We start from the raw sequence: 6,963 nt of genomic DNA, 5'->3' as shown, positions 1-6,963 counted from the left end.
AGGAAACTCGGTGGTGGCAGGATGAAAAAACAACAACTGCACATTCTCCTGCAATGCCCTTGCATTGTGGCCCAATGTCATCCTCAAATAAACTTGTGCATACCAACTGTTGTTTTTCCCTGGGTGAGTCACAGAAGATGTTCGTGACAGACGTGAAGACATGGATTTTGCAAAGAGGTGTAAGTAAAAGTGTGTTTCCTATGGAACTGACATAGAAACATAGAAGATTGATGGCAGAAAAAGACCTCATGATCCATCTAGTCTGCCCTTATACTATTTTCTGTATTTTATCTTAGGATGGATATATATATGATGTAGTATATCTGTCTACATCACATCAGAAATATTGCTGGTGTGGATAGGAGAAATCATCAGTTTCAAATAGTTTCCACTTTTTTAGACCTCCTCAGCAGAATCATGAACCAGTTTTTCCCAGAATAATTTATAGATGCTCTTTGAAACCAATTAACATATAACTTCTTTTATTAAAAGGTTGTATACCAAGAGTAACTCCATCTTGCTGGAATTCAGTCTAAGTTTGTTTAAGCTGTCCACGCAGCCTGCAGGTACTAGATCAAGATTTCCACCACAACACCTAGTCAGGCTGAGATGGATCTATATTGCTGGCTTTCATCAATGTAGAAAAAATAATTTGTCCTAAGAGATTGATTATAGACATAGGAAAAAAAAGAGTGAAAAGGCCCAAACGATGAAGGCCTCAGCTTCCCTTCCTACACCAATGAAGAACAGAATCACTCCATAAGCAGCAAAGCTGCTGTAGAACATTGACCAAGATGCTCAATCTTTGCAGGTGGTCCAAAAGGACACCATGGTCAATGATACAGTACTCCTAAGAAATCTCCAGTTTCTTGGGCGTCGTGGGGACAACATGAGTCCTGCCACAGATAATCCAAAAAAATGAGTAAGGAGCTTTCCAGTCTGTTATGAACCCTGACTGGATCCAGGGATCTCAATAATTTGCTTCATCCAGAATGCTCTTTAAATGCTGAGGTAACCTTATCTTTAATCTTGCCTATAAAGAAAGGTTGAAGATAGAAGAATGATTATCTAGAAGAGACAGGTCGAGTAATTGCTTTCTGAGGATGGGACATATTAACAAGTATTTCAAGATTGCAGCAATTTCACCTACCTCAAGGAAGCTTTCATCATTTCATTTATCCAACCTTGTATTACCAGTTGTATTAAAGCATCTGAAGACCAATCTCGGTAAAAGTTAGATATATTTCACATAGAGCAATTTGTTCCTTTTATATAGAGTGCTGGTGGTGACACCACATTTGGAATACTGTGTTCAGTTCTGGAGACCTCACCTACAAAAAGATATTGACAAAATTGAACGGGTCCAAAGACAGGCTGCAAGAATGGTGGAAGGTCTTAAGCATAAAACGTATCAGGAAAGACTGAATGAACTCAATCTGTATAGTCTGGAGGACAGAAGGAAAAGGGGGGACGTGATCGAAAAATTTAAATATCTTAAAGGGTTAAATAAGGTCCAGGAGGGAAGTGTTTTTAATAGGAAAGTGAACACAAGAACAAGGAGACACAATCTGAAGTTAGTTGGGGGAAAGATCAAAAGCAACGTGAGGAAATATTATTTCACTGAAAGAGTAGTAGATCCTTGGAACAAACTTCCAGCATACGTGGTTGGTAAATCCACAGTAACTGAATTTAAACATGCCTGGGATAAACATATATCCATCCTAAGATAAAATACAGGAAATAGTATAAGGGCAGACTAGATGGACCATGAGGTCTTTTGCTGCCCTCAATCTTCTATGTTTCTATGTTTCTCATTTACAGGCTAAGTAAAGTATCACTGAATTTTTTTCCCATTTTTCATTTTTCTCCTTGTTGTATATGGGGATTTCTAACTAAAGCTTAAGTCTAGCTAAACAGTTTATATATTTTTTCCTGATTTTTTTAGGTCATTTATTTGAAACAGAATTGAGAAAAAAAATCTATATTAATACAAATAGCACACCCTTGTCTTTTCTACTAATATAATCACCACACATAGAAAGCATCCCCTGCTTTTCTGTGCTACAGCTTCTAAGAAATAGTAATGGCAGGAATATACTGTACATGCCACATCTATTCCATATGTTCTCATCGTTGCATAGCATACACTCATTTAGTTTAACATGCTGTCTCCCACTGCATGAAGGAGAACCAAGTATGCTGACAAGAATTTCCTCCATCAACATAGCCAGTCTTTACTTTGCCTCATTAACAAGACTGGTATGCAAAATGGTCCTAACAAATTACTGTAAAGCAAGTTAGGGTAGATTTACTTTGGAATAAGTTATTGGTGGATTTCCCTGCCAGACAGGAAAGCATTCACCAATCCCCCTCCTTAACATAAGGTGGCTGGGAGAGGTTATGGGTTTGGTCAAAGATGAGAGCAGGGGTATTGGATAGTTAAACCCTTTCTGCTTTGATAGGAAGCACCCAAAGATCAACTATGGCACCTGATTCATAGCAATAGAAGGGTGCAGCACTGTCGAACAGTTCCTGTGAGATACTTTGGGAAAGTGAAGAACCAGGTGTTTTAATATTTATCTTAGAAGATATGCTGAAGATATGACAAAAAAGTTTGAAAGAGACTCTGCCTTAACTCAGTGTAAATAGTCTTCGGAGAGGGGCGGCATACAAATCCAATTAATAATATGATAATAAATTCTTACAGTTTTCAGGGTACAGCCAGTATTAAAGTTGCTTTCTTAAAATGCATGCCATTCTTGCTTTCTTGGTCTTGTAGGTATTAGACTTCACTCTTTCATGGATCAGGTACTTGGAGGAGGCTCTAGTAAAGCAGGAAATAATCTCTCTTCCTCTATATTGGAAAGCCTCTGCCCATCTCCAATAGTTTCATTTTCCTCCCTCAAGATTTCCAGTGCAGTACACTGCCAGACTGTATGCATGGAGTAGTAGCATTGCATAAAGTGAGTGCCAACACTGTTGATATGCTAATACAGATACCATAATCTCCCCGGGATTACATGTTAGCAGCAGCTATGTGGGAAAGTCATAGGGAGGTAGCACTAGTTGAAGTTGCAGGACTTTCCTGGTTTTACCAGCCTGGCATCCAATAGGACCTGCCAATATACTGCATTGCAATCAACCTCTTTTCTCTATATTTATTTTTTTTATTTATTTATTCTTTGTCCAATATACAATACATATGAGAGAGAATAGACATTAGGTAATACCGTGTTTCCCCGAAAGTAAGACAGTGTCTTACTTTCTTTTTATCCCCAAAAGCCCCACTACGTCTTACTTTCGGGGTATGTCTTATATTGGAAAAAAATTGAAAGGGTCGCGTTACCGAAGGTGGCATCTCCCCAGAGTCCAGAAGGGCAGCTGTGGGACAGGAGCCTCGTGAGCCCTTTTCCAAGTTCAACCTCAGGGCTCCAAGCGGCGTGCACGCGTGGAGCCGCAGACGCGTGTCGGGGAAGCGTGTGTCTGGAGGGGGTTTGGGCGATGCGTGTACCTTTGGCTCGGCCCCGAGTCTCGGGTTTCGTTTTCCCCGGGAGGAGCCGCTCTGCGCAGTTGGGCAGCCCCACCTGCCTGCCGGAAAGGAGGCGGGCGAAGGAGGGCGCAGCTCCGGCCGCTCGCCTCGGAGCCGGTCGGCCTCGCTGGCTGCTTGCAGCCGAGCCTCGGTGGGACTCGGTTGCTGGGACGAGCGCCTTCGCTGCAAGCTGCCGCCCGCTCAGCTCGCTTTGGACCAGCGCCGTCCTTCGCTTTGCCAAGCCAGGGAAGAGGCCGTGGCGCCGTGGCGAGGCAAAGGACGGCGCTGGTCTGAAGCGAGCCGAGCGGGCGGCGGCTTGCAGCGAAGGCGCTCGTCCCAGCAACCGAGTCCCGCCGAGGCTCGGCTGCAAGCGCCCAGCGAGGCCGACCGGCTCCGAGGCGAGCGGCCGGAGCTGCGCCCTCCTTCGCCCGCCTCCTTTCCGGCAGGCAGGTGGGGCTGCCCAACTGCGCAGAGCGGCTCCTCCCGGGGAAAACGAAACCCGAGACTCGGGGCCGAGCCAAAGGTACACGCATCGCCCAAACCCCCTCCAGACACACGCTTCCTCGACACGCGTCTGCGGCTCCACGCGTGCACGCCGCTTGGAGCCCTGAAACCAATTCCGTAACGAAGTCGCTGTTGGATTCCCCCGTGTTTCCCCGAAAGTAAGACATATGTCTTACTTTTGGGGTACGGCTTATATTAGCCGACCCCCCTGAAACCCCCGATACGTCTTACAATCGGGGGTGTCTTACTATCGGGGAAACAGGGTATATATAAGGATAGGAAGTAAAAAAGAAGAGAAGTGGATAGGAAGAGAATATATATAGAGGAGAGAATATATAAGATAAAAGGGGTAAGGAAAGAGAATTGGACAGGGGACGATAGGCACATCAGTGCACTTATGTACGCCCCTTACTGGCCTCTGAGGAATCTGGAGAGGTCAATCGTGGAGAGTTTAATGGAGAAGTGTAGGGAATTGGGGGTTGACACTATTGAGTCCAGTAATGAGTTCCACGCTTCGACGACTCGATTGTTAAAGTCACATTTTTTACAGTCAAGTTTGGAGCGATTAATATTAAGTTTAAATATGTTGTGTGCTCTTGTGTTGTTGCTGTTGAAGCTGAAGTAGTCGTTGACCGGGAGGACGTTGCAGCGTATGATCTTGTGGGCAATGCTCAAATCGTGTTTTAGGCGCCGTAGTTCTAGGCTTTCAAGGCCCAGGATGGTTAGTCTATTTTCATAGGGTATTCTGTTTTGAGTGGAGGAGTGGAGGGCTCTTCTGGTGAAGTATCTTTGGACGTTTTCGAGAATGTTGATGTCTGAGATGTGGTGTGGGTTCCAGACAGATGAGCTGTATTCGAGAATGGGTCTGGCATAGGTTTTGTAGGCTCTTGTGAGTAGTGTGAGATTGCCGGAGCAAAAGCTGCGTAGGATCAGGTTAACAACTCTGGAGGCTTTTTTGGCGATATTGTTGCAGTGGGCTTTAGCACTTAGGTCATTTGATATTAGTATTCCAAGGTCTTTTACTGAGTGTTGGTTGGTAGTGAGGATATGTTTATTCAGTTCATATATGTGGTTAGGATTCTTTTTGCCGATGTGGAGGGTAGAGCATTTGTTGGTTGATATTTGAAGTTGCCAGGTGTTGGACCAGTCTGAAACGAAGTCAAGGTCTTTTTGGAGAGTGAGTGTGTTGTCAGTGGTGTTGAAAAGTTTCACATCGTCGGCAAAAAGTACACAGTTGCTTATGATATTATCGCAGAGGTCATTGATGTATAGGATGAAAAGAGTAGGACCTAGTACGCTGCCTTGGGGAACACCGCTTTTGACAGGGACAGGGGAGGAAATGGCGCTTCCAATTTTGACAACTTGTTGTCTGTTTGACAAGAATACGGTAATCCAGTTGTGGAGGAGACCTGAGATGCCATAGGATTTGAGTTTTAGGAGAAGTTTGTCGTGAACCACTGAGTCAAAGGCTTTACAGAAGTCGATATAAATTGCATCGATGGATTTTCCTTGATCAAGGTGGGTAGTCCAGATGTTTTTGCAGTGGAGTAGTTGTAGGTTGCAGGATAGTTTCTTTCTGAATCCAAATTATTTTTTTGATAGTAGGTTGTGAGATTCTAAGTAAAGAGTGATTGAACGATTTATAATTGATTCCATGATTTTACAAGGTACGCAGCATAGTGATATTGGTCTGTAGTTGTCAACTAGTGGTGGGTCTCCTTTTTTGAAGATGGGGATGACTACTGCTTTTAACCACGGTTTGGGGAGAGTGCTGGTCATGAAGGAATTTTGGAAGATGATGCTTAGGGGTTCAGCTATGGCAGATGAGAGTTTTCTTAGGAAGTATGCACAAAGACCATCTGGACCGACAGATAGGGAAGGTTTGAGATCACGGATTGCTTTTTCAACGTAGTCTGTGGTGAAGATGATTTGGCTTAGGTTATTTAATGAGTTAGGAGTGCGATTTGCGAAGAGGGGGGATGAGTCATTACTGTTAACAAAAACGGAGCCAAAAAAGGAGTTGAATAGATTTGCTTTGGATGGGTCGTCGTGGTACTCTTTGTTGTGTGGTCCAATGAGAGGTGGAATAGGTCTGGAGTCGTTAAGTTTGTTGTTGACGAAGTTGTAGAAGGCACGGTTAGATTTGGTGCGTAGCAGGTTTTCCTCTTGTTCACTGTGATAGTTTAGACATTCTGCTTTTATTTGTTGGCGGTTTTTAAAGTTGTTTACAGGACCTTTTTTGTTTCTACGCCAGAGGGATCTTTTTTTGGTTTGTAGTTTCTTTAATGAGATGGGAACGTTGTTTTTGTGTTTTCTTCTAGGAGAGGTAATTGGAACATACTGATCTATAAGTCTATTGATTTGGAGTAAGAACGTGTTGTAGAGGTCATTGATGGAGATGCAGTTGGAGAAGAGGGATTGCCAATTAATAAATGAGAGATTGACATCTATGAGTTCGTAGTTGGCTTTCCTGAAATTGTACTTGGGTGCCGCGTTGTTCTGTTGAGTGTTGTGATGGCGTAGGTTGAGGTTGAAGTTGATCATACTATGGTCACTGTTGGAGAAGGGTTCTATGATATGCAGTACATAAATAGCACTTTTACTGTTGCAGAAGATGAGGTCGAGGCAGCTGTTGAGTCTGGTGTTGTTTAATACTAATTGTTCCAGTCCCAGGCTGGTGACGGTGTTGTAGATGGCGGTATGTATAGGTTCGGTGGAGCATTCATTTAGTGTCCAGTTGATGTGAGGTAGGTTGAGGTCACCTAGGAAGATAATGGAGTAGGGGCAGGAGGATGCCCATGTTAGTAGGGAAGTTAATTTTGATGCATGGGAAGTGTCACAGTTTAGAGCTCTGTAGCACATTCTCCTGCACAACCTGCCAACTTGCTCTAGGAGTGTAGCACTGACTGGAACAGGAGAATTATTTTCCT

Source organism: Erythrolamprus reginae, chromosome 2, assembly GCF_031021105.1.
Source record: "Erythrolamprus reginae isolate rEryReg1 chromosome 2, rEryReg1.hap1, whole genome shotgun sequence".
Taxonomy (NCBI): domain Eukaryota; kingdom Metazoa; phylum Chordata; class Lepidosauria; order Squamata; family Dipsadidae; genus Erythrolamprus; species Erythrolamprus reginae.
The sequence above is the reverse complement of the archived record's forward strand: the minus strand, read 5'-3'. Positions refer to the sequence as shown.